This window comes from Terrapene carolina, unplaced genomic scaffold, assembly GCF_002925995.2.
Source record: "Terrapene carolina triunguis isolate 2854851 unplaced genomic scaffold, T_m_triunguis-2.0 Scaffold35022, whole genome shotgun sequence".
Classification (NCBI taxonomy): Eukaryota; Metazoa; Chordata; order Testudines; family Emydidae; genus Terrapene; species Terrapene triunguis.
The window spans coordinates 10,512,570-10,537,849 of NW_020699373.1; the positions used below are offsets into that span (position 1 = coordinate 10,512,570).

At 43.7% G+C, this 25,280-nt stretch overlaps 1 protein-coding gene across 2 annotated transcripts in view; it reads left to right on the forward strand.

Annotated features, from left to right (window-relative positions):
• The first annotated feature begins 4,909 nt into the window (after window positions 1–4,909).
• Window positions 4,910–25,280, forward strand: part of LOC112118356 (uncharacterized protein KIAA1958) — a 112,671-nt gene continuing 92,300 nt past the window's right edge. For both annotated transcript variants that reach the window (XM_026646405.1, XM_024216634.2), the window contains exon 1: window positions 4,910–5,003. The gene's annotated coding sequence lies outside the window, so the exon portion shown is untranslated. The remainder of the gene's footprint in view (window positions 5,004–25,280) is intronic.

Consider the following 25,280-nt stretch of genomic DNA (forward strand, 5'->3'; position numbering starts at 1 on the left):
TAAAAAATTTCATAGTCCGGTCAAAAGCATCTGGTGGTCTGGATTTGACTGCAGTTCACCTATTGACTGCCTCGGTATATCCTTTGACAGGCCAGCCAACTTGAATTAAAAGCACCAATGCACTTGAGTTAAGACCTTTTGCATAGGACAGGACCCAAGTTAAAGGCAACACTCTAGTTAACGTTGCAGGGATGACAAGCCCCAAGCATCTGACCCTGATTTCTCCTAGCTGTAAAACAGAATCATCCTTGTCTATTTCTCAGGGATATTGCGAGGAGTAATCTGTTAATGTCTGTAAAGTGCTTGGAGTTCTGTGGAAGAGCAGTGATATACAAGTGCAGAGGAAATTATTTTTTATAAATGTAACTTCTATTAACCTAACAATGTCCCTTTAATAAATGGAAACAGAGGTGCTGGGCTGGAAAGCCAAAAGTGGCTGTAAAAGTTATGGGAAAGCACCGCATTATTTTCCTGAAAATAATTTATATCCCTGTTCTTTAAATCCTTTGCTATTGCAGCAAATATATAAATGGCACGTCTGCATTTGTGTTCTCCGCCTGCTCTCTCATTGGTGGTCTGTGTTGTTTTTTCTTGGACATGTCTTAAGCTTTATCCCTCTGAGATATGCCACTGATACTAGCCCCCCTCCAAAGATGGTCTCCGGGGGCCAATTCAGGAAAGTATATAAGCAATGCTTAAGTCCATCCTTATTCAGAACAGTACTTAAGCACATGTTTAAAGCTAACCACATGTGCAAAGTTAAGCGTGTTAAAGTGATGACTATGGGACTTAAGAATGTGCTTAAGTGCTGTTCTGAATAGGGAGGTTTAGATGAAATGACTATAAGCAAGGTGCATAGATAGTCTCACCTTTGCTCAGAGAGTAAATGTGGAAACTTTCAGTCCAAAAGGCAAATGTTTTGGGGTAAAATGTGAAAAAAGTGGGATACAATTGATACTCTTTTATAACCTTACTTATAGCAGTTGTAGCCTGTACCTGCTATACATCCTGACATCTTTTTCCCATAGATCTTCCGAGTTTTCACTGGATTTAATTTATTTGCACTAACAATTTGAAGGGATACTATTCAACTCTTTGTTTTAATTTCATATCACCCCAGTATAAAATGCACTTGTATGCTGTGTCTGGTTCCTCATGCCGGTCTGAAATTTAACATACAGACTGGATTTGAAAAATCCCACTTAATTTTTGAGCTTGCACAGTTTTAGAGACAGCTATGAGGTGTCCATGACATGGAATGATTCTGTGATGTAAACATAGCCAAACATTTTTCTGTAGACTTTCTTTATGCTCACTTTGCTGGAATGGGTCATGTCACTGTAATTGGGTCGGAATTTGAATTGGACTTATTATAGGGTAAAATGGCAGGTGACCCAGCTTTTCCCCATAGAGCCAAACTTTGACCCTGGGTCTGCCTAGACTAGAGTGGGAAGGTGTAAATTCCAGCTTGAGGAGACATATCCGCACTAGGTCTGATTGAGCTAGTGCACTAAAAATAGAAATGTAGCCATAGAGGCAGGGGTTAGCTGCCCTGAGTATGCTCCCGCCTGAGTATGGCTAGCTGTCCCAACTATGATCCCCTCCTGCTGCTTGTGCTGTCATGGCTACGCTTCTATTTTAGTGCGCTCGCTTGATCGGAGCTAGCGTGGGTGAGTCTCCTCCATCTGGAATTTAAATCTTCCAGCTCTGCACACTTGGCTGCCTGAAATGGAGCTGGCTCCATTCATTGGCATCTAATGTAATCTTTTGCCACAAGGAGAGACAGCTCAATAGCATGAGAAGCATCAGTGCCTAGTGGACTGACCACAAGGGACTCTTCTGTTTTAATTCCAGCTCTGACACTTAGGCCTGGGCTACGCTAGTGGAGGGGGGGTTCGAACTAAGATACGCAACTTCAGCTACGCTATTTGCGTAGCTGAAGTCGAAGTATCTTAGTTCGACTTACCTGGCCGTCTTCATGGCGGCGAGTCGACCGCCGCGGCTCCCCCGTCGACTCCGCTTACTCCTTCTGCCGAGGTGGAGTACAGGCATCGATCCCCGATACATCGAACACTACCCGCCGATCTGGTGGGCAGTATAGACGTACCCTTACTACTTTTGTGGCATTGGTCAAATCACTTATGTTTTGTGACTTAATTTCCTTATCTGTAAAATGGAGATAATGATGATTATAATGCACACTTATTATACCCACCTAACAGGGATTTTGTGTTGGTGAATCAGTTAACGTTTCCAAAATGCAATATAAAAATTAAGTTTTGCCAACACATGAAGATTGGGGAAGACATGGGGGAGAGACGTGGAAACAGAAGTGGCAGAGAAATGGCACTCTGGAGCAAAGAACGTGGAAAATGTAATTGGTACACTTTGTTTTCTTCCAAGAGACCTGCATGTGAGTTTGTCCCAAATATGTTAGTGAAAATTAGCTGACACACCTCTAATCAGGAACTTTTCATAGTTGTTACACGCAGTGTGCTTTTTGATCCAGGACTGACTATTGCCCATTCTATACCTCACACCTGTATCTTTTGGGGGGCAGTGGAATTCTAAATTTGGTGGTGGAGGGCAAGAAGCAGAATGGGGGAGAAAACATTTCTCTGCACAGTTCTGATTGATTGCCATTGAATTTGCTTGAATACGAGTAATTTTACCAGGTGACTCGTATTCAGTATAGGGAAATATGGTCACCCTAAATACAGCAGAATCTCCTCAGATTTCTCTTATCTGCATAGGGCATGAATGTCTTGAACATCTTCTTTTGACTCTATATGGCAGCTTTACATGAACAAAATCTCCCATTTGAAACTTTTGAGGTTTAGCCTCTGGCTTACAATCTGCATCCAGTTTGTATTTCTCTTGTTTGTTCTTAACACATTCATGAATAGTTTCATTGGAAGGTTTGGTTGAAAAAAAGAATGTGTAAGCCCTTGACAGGTAGTAAGTTGTGTATTGGCCTTGCGTCCTCTTAAAAGTTTAAAGGATGATATTCTTGTTGTTGAGTGTGGAGTGGTCCTGTAAGCAAACAGTGTTTTGCGTAAAGCTTTCTATGGTTTGTTCATTCTCATTGGCTCTCAATGGTATAAAGAAATGGGTTGTGCTCAATATCATTGCTATTGAGGTAGTGTTGCTTTTCAGCAGAGGTCAATTGCATTCCATTGTCTGATACCAGTTCCTTGGGAAATCCTTCGTGAGTGAAGACCAATGACAGGAACTGTATCAGTAATTCAGTGGTAACCTTTCCAGTGAATGTAACTTCCTACCACTTTGAATGATAGTCTACCATTACTATGACAAACCTTTGTGTAACAGACAGATCTTCTTCAAATGATCCCATTATATCGAGAACTATTTTCTTTCATGGACAGTTGGGATAGTTAACTGGCGTGAGGGGGATGCTGAAGGTTTTCTGTGACTTATAATTACTTGCACAAGCCAGGCAATTCTTGATTATTTCCTCAACCTGCTTGTCCATCCCTGGCCATTAGAAGTCTTCTCACAGTTGTCTTTCGGTTAGACTCCTCCTGAGATGTCCTTCATGTGCCAGGTGGATCAATCATTCTCTCAGATATGTAGGCACAACAAGATGGCCAATTCTCAAAATGCATTCATTTACAAGGACAATTCTTGTGATACGTGTCTATATGGTTGCAAGTGTTCTGGCATCCTCATCTTATAAGGCCACCCATTGACTGTATAAGTCTTTAGGTCCTGAAGTACCTTGTCTTCTCTCATGGCTGTTGCTCACTCTGATTCTGTGATCACTCCTTGAGTTGCAGCAGAGATTTGTGCAAAGACAATCTATTCATTGCTGTTCACAACTGAACTCTCATGATAAGATATGAGCAGGCCAGGCAGACAGTCTTTAGTGGTGTTTTTGGTACCTGCAAGATACACTGTCTGGAAATCAAAGTCCATTAGTTTGGTGGCCCATTTGACAATTCTTGGTGCTGCTCATCCAGAGCCTCACATGGTGAAGAAAACGGAAAGAGGATTGTGATCAGATCTTAAGATAAATCTCCTATCCCACGGGTATGTTCTGAACGTTCTTACTGCCCAGAAACAGGCCAGAGCTTCTTTCTCAATGACAGAATAGGAGTTTTCTGGATCAGTCAGGGCTCTGGAGGCAAATGTAATAGTGACTTCTTGTCCATTTTTTTTAGCTGAGTCAAGACAGCACCATACTCTCAAGCATCTGTTGTGACAATTGTTTGCTTCTCAGAATCAAAAGGGCTAAGATCCGGGCTGGTGGAAACTGCATGTTTTATCTCATTAAAGCTGTCCTTGCACACTTCATTTCATTCAATCCTCACATCCTTTTTTAGGTGATGACTCAAAGGAACTACTTTTATAGTAAATTGCTGTAAAAACAGAGTAGTATTCACACAGTCCCAAGAAGGATTGAAATTAGTCCTTGTTGTCAGGCTCTGGTGAATCATGAATGGCTTTCACCAGGTCTTCTTTTGGTTGTATGCCATTCTGAGAGAATGTGTGTACTAGATATGTCAGATTGTACAGAATTGCCATTTCTTGTTGCTGTTGGTAAGTCCATGTGGCCAAAGTTTTTCTAGAACCTATTTTAGGATGACATCATGTTTGGATACATCTTTGCCATACACTAGAATGACAAGGTGGGAGAGGTAATATCCAGCTTTTCTTTTATTGGTCTGAAGAAGAGCTCTGTGTAGCTTGAAAGCTTGTCTCTTGCACCAACAGAAGTTGGTCCAATAAAAGATATTACCTCACCCACCTTGTCTCTCTAATATCCTGGGACCAACAGAGCTACAACGACACTGCATATAAACTAGAATGTCATCTTGAAAGTAAGTAATGCCCCTTGTCTCTCCAAAGATCCCATGCATCATTCTCTGGAATACGGGTGCTGCAGCGACTAACCCAAATGGCATCCGCTTGAATTGGAACAAACCTTCTGGAGTGATGAAAGCTGTGTACTTGCGGGATTCTTCCATTAAGGGGATCTGGAGGTAAGCGGTGGATAAATCAAGGGTTGTAAAGACTCTTGCCTCCTTCAAGGTGAGCAGCATTTTGTTGATGTTGGGTAGAGGATGGCAATCCACATGTTGAAGTTTAGCGCTCTCAAGTCCACACACATGCAGATAGCACTATTAGCCTTTCTGGCAACAATGACAGGAGAAACTCATTCTGATGAATCAACTGGGTCAATGATCTCTGCTTTGCATAGTTTCAGAATCTCCTCATTGAGTGGTTGTCTCAATGCAATTGGTATGTTTCGCACTTTATGCTATACAGGCACCACTTTGTTTTTTAGCTGGATCTTGTGCTTTGAACTTTTTTGCTACACCTGTGGTATCAGTGAAAACTTCTGGAAAGTCAGAGACAATTCCTGGCTGTAGCCTATCCTCAGTTTGCAGGACAGGTTCTGTACTATTCAGATCTAATATCATCTGAAGATCCCTTGATGATTCTTTCCTAAACTAGAAATTGCCTTTTGGACTACATAGATTTCCCCTCCGGTATTATCGCCTTTGTACTTGAGAGCAGCTGCAAAAAAGACCATTGGTGGGGTTGGGAGATGCACCATACCCTCTGGGGTATTTGTCTGGAGGATGCAACTCAGTTAGGAGCTGGAAAATAGCACAGTTTAAAGGTGGCTGGGAATTCTAGTGTAAGCAGAACCAGAATCCACTAATGTCCTCCTCTCAAGGCCATTAACTCACACTTGGTGGTGTGGTGATCTCCTCTCACATTCCAAACACCATCAGGATTCAGTTCACCATCATCCTCATGTGTGAAGACTCCAGATGCAACACTGCTGGCAGACTTACTGACTTTAGCAAAATGTCTTTTTTTGTTGCAGTTCTTGCATACTGATTTCTTGGCAGGGCATCCTTGAAAGTCTGCTGCTCCCAGGCCAATGGGAGCTACTGGAAGCGGCGCGGGCCGAGGGACGTACTGGCCGCCGCTTCCAGCAGCTCCCATTGGCCTGGAGCAGCGACCGCGGCCAGTGGGAGCTGCAATTGGCCGAACCTGCGGACGCGAAAGGTAAACAAACCGGCCCAGCCCAGCCCGCCACGGGCTTTCCCTGAACAAGCGGCGTCCCAAGTTTGGGAAAAACTGGTATAAAAATATTAGTAATTTTTTATTCTACCAGACACCCCCCATTCCCATCCACACAACTTCCCTTCATGGAGTAATATTCCTAAGAATTTTATTAATGGTACATTTTCAGATTTTACTACCTTTGAAATTTATACTATACATTTAATAAACAACATACATATCCCCAAAATATATCCAACACCATATATTGATTTAACAACCAAACAGGGTGGTTAAAGTTTTGTTGAATGGGTTGTGTAAATCTATTGGGATGATAATGACAGACTAAAGATTATATGCCTGTGGGGAATTGGCTGGATACCTTAGCTGTATGAATATTGACATTCTTGATTTCCAGTGTAAAAGTACTACTTAGATTTATTCTCTATATTCTTCTGTTTTCTCTCCCATCTCTACCCCATAAATCAGTTTCACTGACTTGGCTATCTGTAAATGCAGTATAGGTTCAATCCTACAATGTGCTGAGCACGCTGGCTCCAGTCCAGCAAAGCACTTAAGGACATGCTTAACTTTAAGTGTGTGAGTAGTCCTACTGAAGTCAGTAGTGTGTATGTGGTAGAACTGGTCAAATAATATTAGTGAACAATGTCACCAGGGAATTATTTTTCCTGTCAATTGCCAAATTATCTGTGAATATATACACTTTTTTTCATTCTTCTATTTGCTCCTGTGTCTAATTAATCTGTTCTGAAATGCAGAGCACTCTGATCACGCTCTGGAGGAGTAAGGCAGGCCTTGGTAGTGGTGCAGCCACAAAAAGCTATCTGGCACATAAAAAATAGACTTTACAGTTCTTTTGAAATGAGGGAATATTCATTACATTGAGCCTTGCATTTAAATTATATTTTGAAGCTGCTATGCATGATAGTAGAGCATTGTTGGAATATAGAAACAGACAATTTCGTATGGAAGATGGTTATTCAATAGGGCATTAATTTACAAGAAACATTCCATACTTTAATTGAGCACTTTTAAATACACTGCATCTGCTTTAATAGACTGCTCTCACTGTATGCATATGTACAATCTCATAAAGATGGATAAAAATTGTTTCAGTGAGCTGGGAACCAAGGAGAAATAGCAGCTTAGAGCCATATAGCTATGCATTATTAAACATTGGAAATTTGTTTTGTTTTTGTGTTAACATCAAATACTTTCCTGTTGGCTAGTTAACCCCATAAAGCTAAGTGACCTGGTTTTCAATCAGACACTGAAAACTATTTTTCTCATGTATACTGTCCTCTTAGCTACTAATTAAATTGTGCTGCTTTGTTAGATTAGCTCTTGGTTTTTACAGGCCATTTAACTCTTGAAAAAGTATTTAAATAGGGTAGTACAATGAGGATTAAAATGAGAGAAATAAAAAACAGGTATGATTGCTGATTGTTTGCCGATTGATCGTTATAAATTCTACCAGAATTCTTTGCTTTCTATTTATTTAAAAAACGTAAAATGTTTTATACGGACACAGAACTTGTCCTACTGGATCAGCCAATTTATTCATCTACTCGGGCTCCCTGCCTGAAGCAGAAGCCAACACTCAATGCTTCAGTGGAAGCTTCTCTCCTCACTCCAGTAATTTAAGAACATAAGAACATAACATAAGAAGGGCCGTACCGGGTCAGACCAAAGGTCCATCTAGCTCAGTATCCTGTCTACCGACAGTGGCCAATGCCAGGTGCCCCAGAGGGAGTGAACCTAACAGGCAATGATCAAGTGATCTCTCTCCTGCCAATTTGCTTATGGCCAAAGCCCGATGCTAGTTCCCTGCCCATGTATCTGAACTGGGTACTGGGTAGATGTACAGGGCGAACACACTTCTTACTTAGATTTGTGGAGGTTTGGCTATGGATTTTATGACATTAGTATTAATTATTGTTATTGCCGTGCCTTTATGGGCATTAAAAAGTTGCAAAGGTGAATACAACATTTATGCAAGAAAAATCTAGCTGCACCATGTCTTTGAGTAGCCTGTAAAATTTATAAATTCCGCAGGTGGACAGTACTGTGCACTGCTTACAGCAGGGTTTTCTTTTATTTGTTCTGAATGTGCTAATCTCTTGTTCTGGTGTTGTGGGGCAGCGTGAGCTGCAGGGCTGATGTTTTTTCACTGTCCTATTTAACACTTTGACTACTTTAGTCAAGTCCGCTCTAAATCTTCTCCTTTCTAGTTTAATAGCCATAGGGTTTTGCCATTCCTCTAACCATCTTTCTTCCTGCCCTTTGGGTCTTTTTAGTTTCCTCAGTATCTCTTTAAGCAAATATTGTGGGTTGGTTTTTTTTAAGTAAAACTTTCCATTCGCATGACGTGAGATGCACCTTGGTTCAATTTAATATTATTAGATTTCCTACCTCTTTCTTTTAGTGCCCTTTCTTAACTGCTCATGTGCACTGGGCGGACGGCTTCACTGAGCCTATCTAAGTTGGCCCTCCAGACTTTTTCTGTAGAGGATCCTGCATGTTGAGATGACCAACTCGCATTCCTCCTCCAAGTCATTAATCAATATGGAGACAATCATATGAGCATGAAGGGGGCCATCTACTAGTGCATCACATGTCTCCTGTGCGGAAAGGGGTGTCAGCTCTCTCTGCAGCAGAGTTCCCCTTTGTCCATGGGCCTACTGAAGAGGGAGGGGGCTTGTGGCACATGCATCATCCTAACTCCAATGTTATAGAGAATTCCCCCACCCAGTGAATACAGTCCTAGCCTGTATTAACTTTCTGTGCCCTTCCCCACTCCCAGTGAGGGAATGACCTCTGAGGAGAGTGCCTGGGGCAGCCTCGAGATGTGTGGGGAAGCCCTGGCAGTACAGAGAGCACAGGGCTTCCATGTGGATGAAAATGGCTTCCTGCTGTTCCGCCAGGATTTGTGGAAATTATGGGCCAGCCCTATGGCGGTGGGGGTGGGGGAGGAGGAAACTCTGCCCCATTATACAATGGTTGGGGAGAAATCTTTTGAGAGAGGCCTCATGAGATGAGCACTTGGGGCCTAAATATCCAATACCATCCCAATACCATCCAGGGACTTTCACTATTAACATGCACAGGCCTCCCCATGCTGAGGAGGAGTTGTTCACCTTTATCCTTGGTCTGTCTGTGATAACCATGGAATAAAACCATGTACTAGGGCAGGGGTGGGCAAACTTTTTGGCCCAAGGGCCATATCTGGGTGGGGAAATTGCATGCAGGGCCATGAATGTAAGGCTGGGGCAGGGGGTTGGAGTGCGTGAGGGGGTGTGGGGTGCAGGAAGAGGCTCAGGGCAGGAGATTGGGGTGCAGGACGGGTGTGGGGTTCGGCAGGGGGTCGGGGTGTAGGCAGGGTGTAGCAGGGGGCTCAGGGCAGGGAGTTGGGGTGCAGGATGCAAGAGGGGTTCAGGGTGCAGGCTCTGGCCTGGCGCCGCTTACCTGGTGTAGCTCTGGGGTGGCAGCGGTGCACACTGGGGGCCTGCCCTGGCCCCGCACTGCTCCCGGAAGTGGCTGACCCTGTGCGCTGCCCTCGCCGTGGGTACCTCCTCCGAAGCTCCTATTGGCCACGGTTCCCCGTTCCTGTCCAATGGGAGCTTCAGGGGGTGGTGCCTGCAGGCGAGGGCAGTGCATGGAGCCCTTTGCCCCTCCCCCAGGTGCCGCAGGGACATGGTGCTGGTCGCTTCCAGGAGTGGCACGAGGCCCGCAGCGCCATGGGGGTGGCAATTCCGCGGGCCAGATCCAAAGCCCTGAGGGGCCTGATCCGGCACGCATGCTGTAGTTTGCTCACCCCTGCACTAGGGGGTTCCACATTCTTACGTGGCTCTTTACCTACTACTGTTATGGATGGGAAAACATGATTGTGGAACTGCATTTTAGCCTAGGGTAAGCCCAGGTCCGTAATGCACTTCTAGAGATGTTTTCTCTATGCAGACTGGACATAGGAGTGAGTGAGTTCTAACTCTTCTCCTAACTAGTGGAGAGCATCACATGCTAGCATGGTCCTTATAGTGTGGACAGGTCCTCTGTTCCCATCACTTAAACAATTTTAATTCATAAAGTTGAACCTTTTCTGTATTTTCCTTCATAATCTCTTTATAAGATATCTTATTAAAAGCTAAAAGACCAAGTGGCTCACCTTCATCCATTTTATCCACCTTTAGCTACGTTTATTAACTGTTTCTGAGATCTCATTAGAGACTAACAACTTTCCCTTTCACAAGCCACACAGGTTTGACCTTATCAGGTTATATTTGTTCAAGTGTTGCACAATTCTGTCCTTAATTATCCTCTCAGTCAGTGGAATAATATACCGCATATTCTGAAAGCTAATATGTGTATATCACTTTCTCTGTGTTTACAATTATACGGTAAGGAGTTTAGTAGGATGTCAGCGTAAGATTTCTGCTGATATGACATCTTATTTGAACAACAATGTCTTGTTTTGGTAGGTTCCTGGAGATTGACAAAAGAAAACGACGTTACCATTTTTCACATGGTTTGACCCATTCGGTTGTTTAGTGGAAAGTATTTGAGTAGGCAGCAAATGAAATTGTTTTTACTTTTTCAAGACACTTAAGATAGAAAATAGAAGAGACAGCACTAGGTAAACGTGCTGCATATATAATAATATTACTGCCAAGGAAATTTAATTCAGTATGCAGTGATGGGTTTGGGCAGATGTGTTGCACTGAGTTAGAGATAAGGCAATGCATGTGGTGCGGTCTCAAGTAACTAGGAACAGAATGAAATTGATATTTTGCATTAGTCGTGTATTATTTATTGTATCTAATATAAGCGTGCAGCAGATACCTGATACCGCCACCATCTGCATGATATCAGATACTCCCTGTCTATATGGCAGGGAGGAATGGGGGCTATTTTAACTTCCTGCAATAGCTGATGCGGACAAAATTAAATTGACTTAAAAACTTCTACTGTTGCGTTAGTGCATGTTTGGATTAGTTATTGTTTCTCTGAGAAATGCTATAATTTAAAATCAGTGTTTCTACTTGGAGTTAAAAAGTTAGTCCTTAGTAAACACGGTGCTGTCCTTCAGGGGCTGATGGTATTAAAAAAATCAGCAATTATGATTAACCCTACAATAACAAACCAGAATTCATGTACCAAAAAAGGGGGAAATATCTGCAAGAAGACGTTTCAATTTCAAGCTATTTTGAAGTTACGATAAACTGGGAAAGGGGGAGAGATTTTAACAGTTATGATATATGCTTTGACTGTATCCTATGAATCGATAAATGTCAATCATATCCTTAGAGGGATGATGAGAGAAGACAGAAATCATAACTCATGAAACAGCAGGGAAGTTCTCAAACTCTTCAGGGGACAATAAATTAATGTTAGACGTGACTTAGTAAAGACATCCTTAAAGGCACATGCTTCCTGGCTTTATCTAATGGAGGTGTGGGCCTAAAATTCCAGAGAGCATATCTCAAAAGCACAAACAGAAGTGGGCATTTGAAGAAAGAGCTACTGTACCTGGACTTAAATCTCACTTGTGCACGAAAAAAATAAAAAAAGTATTGAAGCAGATTCTCATAATCAAAATACTAGCATTTCCTGCTAAATTATTTAATGGATAATTATCTAGCTAGGTTCTTACATGTCTTCCATTATTGTAGTATAGGCATGCATCACATATATTAATGTGTTTATCCTCACAAAAAGAACAGGAGTACTTGTGGCACCTTAGAGACTAACAAATTTATTTGAGCATAAGCTTTTTCATGGGCTACAGCCCACTTCTTCAGATGCATAGAATGGAACATAGAGTAAGGAGATATATATACATACAGAACATGAAAAGGTGGAAGTAGCCATATCAACTCTTAAGAGGCTAATGAATTAAGATGAGCAATTATCAGCAGGAGAAAAAAAATTTTTGTAGTGGTAATCAAGATGGCCCATTTCAGACAGTTGACAAGAGGTGTGAGGATACTTAACATGGGGAAATAGATTCAATCTGTGTAATGACTCAGCCATTCCCAGTCTCTATTCAAGCCTAAGTTAATGGTATCTAGTTTGCATATTAATTCAAGTTCAGCAGTTTCTCATTGGAGTCTGTTTTTGAAGCTTTTCTGTTGCAAAATTGCCACCTTTAAGTCTGTTACTGAGTGACCAGAGAGGTTGAAGTGTTCTCCTACTGTTTTTTTTAATGTTGTGATTCCTGATGTCAGATTTGTGTCCATTTATTCTTTTGCATAGAGACTGTCCGGTTTGGCCAATGTACATGGCAGAGGGGCATTGCTGGCACATGATGGCATATATCACATTGGAAGATGTGCAGGTGAATAAGCCCCTGATGGCATGGCTGATGTGATTAGGTCCTATGATGGTGTTACTTGAATAGATATGTGGACAGAGTTGGCATCGGGCTTTGTTGCAAGGATAGGTTCCTGGGTTCGTGTTTTTTGTTGTGTGGTGTGTGGTTGCTGGTGAGTATTTGCTTCAGGTTGGGGGCTGTCTGTAAGCGAGGACAGGTCTGTCTCCCAAGATCTTTCAGGACAGGTTGTAGATCTTTGATGATGCGCTGGAGAAGTTTTAGTTGGGTGCTGAAGGTGACGGCTAGTGGTGTTCTGTTATTTTCTTTGTTGGGCCTGTCTTGTAGTAGGTGACTTCTGGGTACTCTTCTGGTTCTGTCAATCTGTTTTTTCACTTCAGCAGGTGGGTATTGTAGTTTTAAGAATGCTTGATAGAGATCTTGTAGGTGTTTGTCTCTGTCTGAGGGATTGGAGCAAATGCGGTGGTATCTTAAAGCTTGGCTGTAGACAATGAATCATGTGGTGTGTCCTGGATGGAAGCTGGAGGCATGTAGGTAAGTATAGCGGTCAGTAGGTTTCTGGTATCGGGTGGTGTTTATGTGACCATCACTTATTAGCACAGTAGTGTCCAGGAAATGGACCGCTTGTGTGGATTGGTCTACGCTGAGGTTGATGGTGGGATGGAAATTGTTGAAATCGTGGTGGAATTCCTCAAAGGCTTCTTTACCATGGGTCCAGATGATGAAGATGTCATCAATGTAGCGCAAGTAGAGTAAGGGACGAGAGCTGAGGAAGCGTTGTTCTAAGTCAGCCATAAAAATATTGGCATACTGTGAGGCCATGAGGGTACCCATAGCAGTGCCGCTGACTTGAAGGTATATATTGTCCCCAAATGTGAAATAGTTGTGGGTGAGGACAAAGTCACAAAGTTCAGCCACCAGGTTAGCTGTGACATTATCGGGGATACTGTTCCTGATAGCTTGTAATCCATCTTTGTGTGGAATATTCGTGTAGAGGGCTTCTGCATCCATAGTGGACAGGATGGTGTTTTCTGGAAGATCACCAATGGATTGTAGTTTCCTCAGGAAGTCAGTGGTGTCTCGAAGATAGCTGGGACTGCTGGTAGCGTAGGGCCTGAGGAGACTCCACATAGTGAGACAGTCCTGCTGTCAGGGTGCCAATGTCTGAGATGATGGGGCGTCCAGGATTTCCAGGTTTATGGATCTTGGGTAGCAAATAGAATACCCATTGTCGGAGTTCTAGGGGTGTGTCTGTGCAGATTTGTTCCTGTGATTTTTTCAGGGAGTTTCTTGAGCAGATGGTGCAGTTTCTTTTGGTAATTCTCGGTGGGATCAGAGGATAATGGCCTATAGAAGGTGGAGTTAGAGAGCTGCCTAGCAGCCTCTTGTTCATATTCCAACTTATTCATGATGACGACAGCATCTCCTTTGTCAGCCTTTTTGATTATGATGTCAGGGTTGTTCCTGAGGCTGTGGATGGCGTTGTGTTCAGCACGACTGAGGTTATGGGGCAAGTGATGTTGCTTTTCCACAATTTCAGCCCGAGCACGTCGACGGAAGCAATCTATGTAGAAGTCCAGTCTGTTGTTTCGGCCTTCAGGAGGAGTCCACGCAGAATCCTTCTTTTTGTAGTGCTGGTAGGAAGGATTCTGTGGGTTGTATGTTGTCCAGAGGTGTGTTGGAAATATTCTTTGAGTCGGAGACGTCGAAAGTAGGCTTCTAGGTCACCGCAGAACTGTATCATGTTCGTGGGCCTGGAGGAACAAAAGGAGAGGCCCCAAGATAGGACAGACTCTTCTGCCGGGCTAAGAGGATAGCTGGAAAGATTAACAATACTGTATTGTTGGGTGGGGTAAGGGAAGTACTGTTGTGGCTCCTTGTGGCATGTAGCAGTACTCTTTGTGGCACAGAAATATTTCCCCTATTTTATAGATGAGGACCAGAGGCACAGAGAGACAAAGTGACTTGCCCAAAGTCAAACATGGCAGAGTGGGGAATTGGATCCTGGTCTTGCAACTGCAAGGCAAGCGCTGTAACCATGAGACTGCCCTTCCTTTCTACCTGTCAGATAATAGGTACTATAGGATAACAGAAGGAATCTAGGTGGTTCTGTGATATGTTTTTCTAGACCTGTGCAATCCCTTCCAAGTTCACACATTCTGAAATGTGAAAATGTTTGCATTTTAATAAATGTTTTTCCTGTGGCTGCGTCGCACTGTTGAATGCAAAGGCAAAGCCCAGGTTTGACATGCTAGTTTTCTGATTCACTGATGGAACAGAACTCTGATTCAAGGAAAAGAGATTTCCCCTTGTAAAACTGGGCTAGAATTATTACATGAACCAAAAATATCAATGAATAATGAGACCGTTTCCTATAAATGGGGAATTGCAGTAGGGGCAATGTTATAGGTCACTCAGACAGACATGAAGGCGAGAGGAAATGAATTTCCTCTAGCTCTTCCACCTGGATCAGAGAGCACAACTAAATTGCATCTGATCTCTGTAATTACCAGAAAATGCCTTCTGCAGAGCTAGGCTGACGCTCCCAATCACGTGGGATAGGCTCAGCCAATGACGGACACAGGAAAAATATATGTGACTTGTCCCGTGTGATCTATTGCAGTTAGCCAGGCTCAAATTCAAAATGCATGATGTACTGTAGCCCTGGTAAAACGTGTGCATCTCCAGATGGAGCAAAAAAGTTTGGAAAAAACTTTCTACAAACAGTTCAGGCTGATTTTCAGGTCAAGTCTGTCAGTCCATCATGAGGGAGGCTCCAGTGACAACAAAAAAAAGGTGAGGAAACCTTAAACCAACTACAAGAACCAAGTGGTACAAAAATGTAACAAAAACATTTTATGTGAACAACTAAACGGTGGTGCCCTGGCTGTCTAGTGGCAACTTGTCACATGTGAATCCACACTCCTTCCCTGGTGCTTAGGAAAGCTAGGAGGGTTGTGGAAGCAGAACACACAGCAGAGAGGACAAAGAGAGTAACCTCAAATACCTCCTTAGTGACTCTTTCTGGTGGAAGCATGGAGCAGCATTCACAGACTCCTGGGGGCCGTGCAGAGCTGTCTCTTTGGAGAAGAGGTCTCTAGGAAGCTACACCTTTAAGACAAAGGGATATGTGTAGTGGTTTGGGGGCAAAACCAGAGGAAAACATGACACATCAAGCTGGAGAGAAGGAAGAGAAAGGGATTAATTTTAAATGCTTGGGACACACTCGTTTATTACGTTGAGGCGGACCATACAGTAACCCTGCATGTGTGAAGGAGGGAAAATGGTTAAATCAGAGTACACACCCTATTTTACCCTTACTTGCCTAGCATGTCCATCAGGGGACATTGAACAAGCCGGGGATGAAGTGGGCTGAGAGAATGTTGCAGGCAGTTGTGGGTGGACAGGTTGTGGAAGGCTGTGGAACTGGCTGTGAGGAGTGAAAATCCAGACCCTGTCGTGGTGCCAGATTATTCCCCATAGTTAAGGCTACGTTTATGTCATGGAGGTCATGGAAGTCACTGAATCCGTGACATTCTCTGCTTCAGCCCCAGGGGCTGCAGGACTCTGGAGCTGACAGCCAGCGGGGCCCTGGCAGGGTTCCAGCGACGGGCAACAGCCTCGTGCGGGGCGAGGGGAGGTGGATGCCTCGGGCGAGCAGCTGGGGTGTCCCATTTTCTCTTTGGGAAATATGGTCACCCTGCAGCTCCCCGCTGCTGCGGGCAGAGGGGGAACCCCACAGCTCCCAGTCACCATGGTGGTGGGCGATACCATGGAGCCACAGCAGCAAAAGTCATAGACAGGTCACAGCTTCCGTGAATTTTTGTTTATTGCCCATGACCTGTCCGTGACTTTTACTAAAAATAACCATGACAAAAATCTTAGCCTTACCCATAGTTAATGGAGAAATTCAGCTAGAAACTAGATAATCTTTGTTTTGTGTGATAAGGCATCTTTGATCAATTCTGCAAGCATTACAAAGGTAGTCCTAGATATGTCTATGCGCACACAGCTCACATTCTACTGTATGAAGTGAGTAGTACTGACAAGTCCAGTTCGTGTCTTGAGCCAAATTCTATCCTGATTTACAGCCTGTGCCATCATTCAAATGATGTGATGTGCACAATTGGTTATGATGGGCTATAAATTAACACCGAATTTGGCCCAGTGTGTATTAGGTGTTGCAAGGGCTCTCGTTGCCAGCGAAGCAAGTGTGACTAAATAAGCAAATCTATTGTACACCACTCAAAAATGTTACATCTGTATGCTCACAAGGGAGCTTTCACTGATGTGAGGCTCACTTATGCCAGGCATGACATGGAACTAAGCAACTGAGCTGCAGATCTCTGTGGACCACCAGTTACTCTCGTAAGGAGAAATCCTGTCTCTTCAGTCTCCAGGAGTGTGGAGGAACCTTTGGCAGTGGAACCAATGTGGTTCTGCTGTGACTGTGTGGGGCTCGAGTTGTGCACCACCTGTGTGTCATGAGACGCCACCTGCAGGACTTTCTGAGTGACCTTACACTGGGAGAACTGGAGGAGGGGCCAAAGTTTCCACTAACCTCCCTCCTCTCTTCACCCCTAGGGGACTGTTAGGACCAGAGCAGCCTCAGCACAGTGGCTCCAGTCCCACTATGGTCTGAGATGGACAATTCCTCCCTTCTTGCACCTTTAACCACCCCCAGGTTAGAGTAAAGGACTCTACGATTGTTTTACAAAAAGGATGGATGACCTTGTGATTAAAGCATTGGACTGGGACAAAGGCGATCTGGTTTCATTCCTGCCTCTGCCACAGATCTTTTGTGTTATCTTGGGCAAGCCACTTAATCTCTCCGTGCCTCCATTCCCCACCCATGAGTAGGAATGATAAAATCAATAATGCTTTGAAGCACTCAGATACTGTGGTGAAGGGGGCCATAGAGGTACTTAGACATTCTCAGTGGGCATGAGCATCACTGAAAGCTGATTAATGAATTTCAAGTTAGACAGGATTCTGGTTTTTTTTTCAGTGTGCTAATTGTTAACATTTTCTCTAACTTTTCTATATGCTTCATATATGTATTTAGTCAGATATAAACTATACAAAGAAAAATCTTACAACTAAGACCAATGATCCTGTCCTCTGTCGTCATTGAAAGGTGCCTAGCACATGGCATCAGCATTGTTTTCTCGATCGATGTAATTTAATAAATTCAGTTTGGGGGCTGTTTGCTAACATTCCTTCCTTAATTTTGATTTTCCTGACTTTTTTTCAGGTTGTGGTACAACCTTAATTTGTGACTTCAGTTTCTATAGGTTGAACCTCTCTAGTCTGGCACCCTCGGGACCTGACCGGTGCCGAACCAGAGAATTTGCCGAATCACGGGAGGTCAATGCAGAGTGCCAGCGGGAAGTAGGGGTGCAGGGGGTGCTGCAGCACCCCCAGGCTTTATGCCCAGCGTGGACCCCACCCGGGGTCTCCGATGCCAGCCCTAGGTCCCAGCCGCTGGCCCCTTGCCCAGGGTCCCAGCTGTCGGCCCCAGATCACGGCACTCCGGAAGCACTGGGAGGGAGGAGGAGGAGTTGGTAAGCGCGGGGCCACTGGTGTGCAAGAGGTGCGGGGGAGGAGGGCAGGGGTGGGCGCTTGGCACTGGTAGATGCTCCACACCCACTAATTTCTCCCTGTGTGTGCTCCAGCCCCGGAGCACCCACGGAGTCGATGCCTATGCCGGACTACAGGGAGTGCCGGATTAGAGAGGTTCAACCTGCATTAAATTCCTTGGCCAGAGGAAACAGTCAGATTGGTATTTAAGCATGTAAATTGCACAGTAATAAAAAAAAAAATGGACACACTCGTTTAGCCCGGCACCTAAAGCTGCTCATCTGAGATGTGACTGTGATTTGTGGTTGCACAGCTTTCCTTTGGCAGGCAGGCAGGCAGGGTCTGTATTTGTTCTGAATTACTTGGGTAAGGAAGACAAGGTGGGTCCTTCTACGTTGGTCCAATAAAAGATATTACCTCACCCACCTTGTCTCTCTAATTTCCTGGGACCAACCCAGCTTCAACAACACTGCACACATCAGATAAGGAAGTCCATTTTAAAAGTCACCATGTGATTGGAACCGGGTAGAAGTTTGTCAACATGATACTCAGCTCTGTGATGTGAAACTGGGGAGGGGGAGGCGTATGACTTGATAGCATCTCATTCCACCAGGTTGACCTTAAACCCCCCCCCTCCAAAAAAAACGTGGTGGGATTGAATTAGGGAATAGCAAAACTTGCTTTTCCTGCTGTAACTTTATCTTGTGCTTTTGGGTCCAGACTCTGTTAAATTACAACTCCACACTCTGCCCAGCAGTAGCTCGGACTGTGCTGGACTCAGGAACAATGGGCCAAATTTTCTGCTGGTGTAAAATGGGTGCTGCTCCATTAACTTCAGTGGAGTCCAGGAGTTCCAGCTGAAGGCAGACCAGAGTGGTCTATGCTGCACCCTTTGAGACTGTGCGATTCAATCACATCCTCACCTTTGGGATGATGTCCAAAATAATGCTGTTTGCCAGAAAATGTTGGCCCCAAACACTCCTTTTACCTCACCCCATTTATTTATTTTGCATATTGAAGACACTGAGAGCCAACATCTAGATGCCTTTCCTGTGTTTTTGTTTGTTGAGCACGCTGTTCTTAGCTGCAAAGTGTTTAACTTGCACAGCTGTGTTGCCGAGAGACGGTCTTTCTAATTGTCATTATTGCTATCTAGCATCTTTTCAAAGTCAGCAGACAGGAGTTTTTAATTTGTTGGCTTTTTGGTTTTGGCAGAATTAATCTTCAGCTCAACAGTTATTCTAAACACAAGCCTTTTAAAATGCTCTACATGGCTTTATTTTTGTATGTGTCCATTTTAGAACTACCGTATTTCTCAGACAGTGTGTTCCAATCTGGCACATATTAAGCAGGCTAAATTTCCATTGACTTCAGTGGGAGGGGTGTTTGCTTTGCAGACTTCAGGGTTAGGCTCCAGCCTAGTATGTCATGGCCATGGTGTGGCTCTAAATCTGATTTTTAACACGGTTTGCTTCATCTACTTAGGCCAAACTAAAGTGGGTCATAACCTGGACCACCACAGAATTTAAGCCCAGCAAGCCTCATAGTGTAACCAGAGCCTAAAAAACTATGCTGGGGCCAGTATGATCTAATTACTTGTTGGGGTGTATGAAGTGAAAGTACCCTCCAACCGAGTATGAATGATCAATTGCAAGATATTCCGAGAATTGTTTGACCCTGGAATACGTAGAAAGGGTCACATGGGCAGTGAGACTATAGACCTGATTCCAATCTCCCTTACAGACATGTAAATCAGGAGAAGCTTCATGGAAATCAGTGGAGTTTTACTGCAGGAAAATGAATGGGGGAGATACTGAAGAGAGATCCACTTTCTTCATGTTGGGAACGCACCACACTGCATGGCTGAGTTAGCTCATCATGGTTTGCCGAAAGCTCTGAGTTTTAAATGGATCTATCTGGTGGATGGTAAAAACCTCTCCCTAAATTTGTGTCATCTTAGCAAGAGTGACCGAGAATGGGTTTTTCAACGGTGTAAGAATAAGCCATAGAAACAGCTCTCAGAGATCAGATTCCACTTTGGGACCAAAAACCAGGACCCAAAACTGTCTGAGGAAAAAACAGTTTGAATGCAAAATGAATGGTAATTCATTGTTGTCCCATGAATCCAGATTTAAAATAGCGTTGTTCATTTCACAACTTGATCAGTTCTTTCTCTTCCTCTTGATATGTGCTGTGATTGTGCATAGATAGCAAACAGGAAAGTTAGAGTGGGTCTTTGTTTGAATGACCATCTTTGTAGGACAAAGTCACTTGAGGGTCTGTGCCAGCAGACGGCCCCAGAGATAGCAAATCCAGCATGGGGGCGATTACTCCTCCATACCCGAGACACATTGGGGTTAACACTGGACAAAAACTGAGCAGCATCGGCCGGGAAAGGGACAAGAATTTTAGTTATAAGCTGGGGACGCATCGGTTGGAAGTGACGGAGGAGGAGAAGGACCTCGGAGTCCTGGTTGATCGCAGGATGACTATGAGCCGGCAATGTGACGTGGCTGTGAAAAAAGCTAATGCGATCTTGGGATGCATAAGGCGAGGTATTTCTAGTAGGGACAAGGAGGTGCTGCTTCCGTTATACAAGGCGCTGGTGAGACCTCATTTGGAGTACTGCGTGCAGTTCTGGTCTCCCATGTTTAAAAAGGATGAACTCAAACTGGAACGGGTACAGAGAAGGGCCACTAGGTTGATCCGAGGAATGGAAAACCTTTCGTATGAAAGGAGACTCGAGGAGCTCGGTTTGTTTAGCCTAACCAAAAGAAGGCTGAGGGGGGATGTGATTGCTCTCTTTAAATATATCAAAGGGATAAATACCAGGGAGGGAGAGGAATTATTTCAGCTCAGTACTAATGTGGACACGAGAACGAATGGATATAAACTGGCCGTGGGGAAGTTTAGGCTTGAAATTAGACGAAGGTTTCTAACCGTCAGAGGGGTGAAATTCTGGAACAGCCTTCCGAGGGAAACAGTGGGGGCGAAAGACCTCTCTGGCTTCAAGATTAGGCTAGATAAGTTTATGGAGGGAATGATTTGATGGGATAACGTGATTTTAGTCAATTAGGCAATAACGTGCCATCGCTGGTAAAATGTGGGTCCGGCTGGAGAATCTTGCCTGTATGCTCGGGGTTCTACTGATTGCCATATTTGGGGTCAGGAAGGAATTTTCCTCCAGGGTAGATTGGCAGAGGCCCTGGAGGTTTTTCGCCTTCCTCCGCAGCATAGGGCAGGGGTCGCAAGCTGGAGGATTCTCTGCGACTTGAAGTCTTTAAATCACGATCTGGAGACTTCAACAGCTGAGATAAGGGAAATTGGGTGGGTCAGCTTTTGTGGCCTGCATCATGCGGGAGGTCAGACTAGATGACCATAATGGTCCCTTCTCACCTTAAAGTCTATGAGTCTATGAGTAAGGCCGCTCATCCCCACTTCGGCCTGCATTGGCACGGCTCGATAGGAACTCCCCACAGGACTTCAATTTGTTCTCTCCCTCCCCAACCTCTTTGTAAGCCCTGAGAGAGGCAAGAGGGTACTAAGTCCTTCTTTAGTAGAACGTCCCCTGGAGTGCAATAGGCCAGATTGGCACATGGAAATGTGCCATGTATGTCCCTGTGCCAGCCTTATTGAGTCTGGCCTCTTGTTTGCAAACATGATTCAGGATGCTTGAACTTCCAAACACGGGTTGCATTTTAAAAAGCATTTCAGAGCATTGTTTCAACTTGGTTGTTTTCATTGACAATTATCAGTAGTTTAGTTACAAACAGATGTAATTACAATAGAGATAGCATTCACACTTCATCACAAGTAACATTTCAGAGCTCATGTTTGTAGCGTAGTAAAGTAGCTTAATTTGAAAGGGTGATTTCACAGATTTTGACTTTTTGTTGTTGAAATTGCCAATCATACCAGCTTAAAATAAATTTTGCCCTTGGAAGGCTGGAAAACAAAACGTGTTCATCTAGCTGTGTTTTGCAGCAACTCTATTTCTACAGCTGTAGCATAGTTTATGCTATGGAAAAGATTGTGTCGGTAATTCTAATATAACCTCTAAGAGGAGGGTATATTGCTCCTTCATCTAGATGTGAACTGAAATCCGTCCTTAAATTCTGCACTCCACTGTGAGGGAAGACTCTTAGCAGAACTATGATGTCTTCTAGGGTGATCAGATGTCCCGATTTTATAGGGACAGTCCCGATTTTTGGGTCTTTTTCTCATATAGGCTCCTATTACTCCCCACCCCCTGTCCTGATTTTTCACACTTGCTGTCTGGTCGGCCTAATGTCTTCACACAATGCACCATATCCTGCCATTCACTGTCTACCCAGAACAGGATTACCACTGAAGAAGCAGCTCGTTGGCTACCCAATCCTCAGACATACCACTGAAAAGACACATACTATCAGAATGTTAGAGCATATCAACAAAATGCGTGGTTCTATGAGATGAAACAAAGCATGGATATCGGCAGTTGTCGTATGGTACGAATCATAATAGCCCATCCCAATCCGCTTTCTTTTTGTTACCAACATTTATACTTCCATCGCAATTTGATTGTGGGGTTGGAGGGGAGACTGTCTGTCAAATAAAATGGGTCTGTTTCTCCCCTGCATTGCACCTTGTGCTGTTTACACCTGTGGAAAGTAGATGTAAAATGATGCCATTCTGATTTTGTAGCCTTTTGTGCCACCTTTGCAATGGTGTCCGTGACTGTACCAGGTGCATGGCAGTGCGGAATCAGACTTGGTATTTCTTAGTTTTGTGCATTGGGTTCACGTTGCTAAAGAACTTTTCAAAGGTGCTGACTGCATTCTAAAATAAAATATTACACAACGGTTGTATTATTTATTTGTTTATACTGCTGCAGCACTTGGGAGCCCCAGTCACGGATGAGGGCCCTACTGTGCTAGGTGCTGTACAAATAGGACAAGAAGACAGACGCTGCCCCCAATGAGGTTACAATCTAAGGGCAGGTCTGCACTTAAAATGTTGCAGTGATGCAGCCACAGCACTTCAGTGAAGACGGGAGAGCTTACTGGTCAGAGACGATACCGGTCAGAATTCTGGGAAGTAGTCTCAGCATGGTAGGTGCCAAACTATTAAGATCTATATGTCCACAGAAAGGGCTTTGTATATTTTAGTGGCTATATCTCTATTGCTTTTTGAGCAACATGGTTCTGCCCAGTAATAATTTGGCAGGCGCAATGAGTGTTTAGAGCTACATTTGCAAAATTAAGCAGCTAAGTTGTGCCTGGAAAATGAATGTACAGTGGTAGTAATTCTCAAGCCTCCTGAACACCCATTCTTTTGCTTGCAAGGGTACAGGGTAAAAAAGGAATTGGGCGGGAGCAAAAAAGGAATGTCCTTGAGTGATTTGGGCTTCACGGCCTTTGAATGAGGTGCTCAGGTGTGTAATCCCCTTTTATTTGTGAAACTAGCCAGGAATAGCTTGGTGGCCACACACCAGCGCTCACTAATTCAGAAACATGATCTCTACTCTGTATCTTCCTTGTCAGTTTTTACCCTGCCCCTATGGTCACAAGCCTCTATACTTACAATGTGCAGGATCAGGCTCACAATGCATAGTTGTAATTGCAAAATGCATAGTTGTTGACACAACACAAGTTCCGGCCTGCCCACGTGCAGTGTCTGTTAGCAATTACCTGTTTATCTCTACACATGCCCATTTTGCAAACACCATTTAAGGACCTGTATTGAAATTTTGCCACCTGCTCTTTTCTAGTGGCTTCCAATCCAGAAAAACTGCAGTTGTAAGAAAACTGACCTTATTTTGCAAATGTGCACAAACATGATCTGCTGCTGTGACTTTCTAGAAGTCTAGTAAATACTGTATTGAAGGACATTGTGTCCCTGTGTCATTAAAGAATTTTTAAAATCTATAGTAACTGATGCCCCTCTATAAAAGTAAATAATCACTAGCTCTGATTTCTCTGGTTCTTTCTGGAATCTGAGGGGGGATATTCTCCAAGCTTACTGGATACGTTCTTCTGAAAAAAACAGGCAGAAGTTTGAGAAAATGTAGCAGAATAGTACCATGACCTATTTTGTGTTCAACTTTTATGCACTACTACCAGTGGGCATTCTTAACAGTGCTGACCTTTTTTCTCAACTGTTTTCCAACTGCTACATTGAGGACTCAGATTCAAATTTCATTCCTAATTAGATATTCTAGGGTAGATTTTATTGAGACAAGTTAGGTGCACAAAAAGCATGTTCAACTGTCCATTTAATTTACACGAAGAATTACTCCAGCTGTGTGTGCAAATTGGGTAAATAGATGTGCAAATGTACCTAATTAGCCAGTCGTGTACCATTACCTAACTGGTGCTGTTAAATTTGCCATTTGTCATTCAGCAGCTCAAGATGCAGGTTATTCTGAATCCCAGTTGTCTAATCTACCAAAAGGAATGAAGGTTCTAAGCTTCATTAGAGAGCATTATTTACTAGCGTTCTTATTCCTGAGTGTCTCATTGTAGACATACTCTGCAGGCAATCACAAACTGCTAACCAACATTAAATACAGATGCTAAATGGACATAGGGTGATGCCCTGTGTTTGTTGATCTTAGATGTGCCCCAACCCTGCATTCAAGACACATCTAAACGTCCCGTTGACTCTAATGGCAGCTTTGCTTGCATAAAAATTCAAAGATGCAGTTCTTTGGCCAGATCTTTCAAACTGGGTGCCTAAAGTTTAAGTCTATAGTTAGTCATTTAGCACCAGATTTAATTAGGGGCCTAAAGAGGCCCTTTTGAAAATCCCACTAGGTGGTGCCTAATTGCATCTTTTGGTGTTTAAGCCCCAGATCCTCAAAGGGGGGGGGGGTGTTTGGTTTCAATGGGAGTTAGGCACCTAAATCTCTTTGAGAATATGGGGCTAAATACTTTTAAAAATCTGGCCTTTGGTACCTGACCTAACATCCATTAAAGTCAATGGGAGCCTTTCCATTGACTTTAATGGGCATTGGATCAGGTTCTTATTGAAGTGGTCTGATTTTTTCAGAGCACCCACAGTTCCATTGATGTCTGCATACTGAAGGCTTACAAGAATTGGTCCAATGTAAAACAGTCCATGAGAGGACTGAAATTTGTGGCTACTAAATCAGGCCACATCAGCCTATCCGTCTACATAGGCCACAGCATTCTACACCCACCCAAAAACTTGTGGGTACCTACTTGTGTGCTGCTCATGTTGGCACAGGGTTCGGGATTTCTCCCTTAGTGAATTCTGCCAGAGGGAGATTGGCTGTAGATTAGATTGTAAACTCTTTGGAGTAAGGATCACAGTG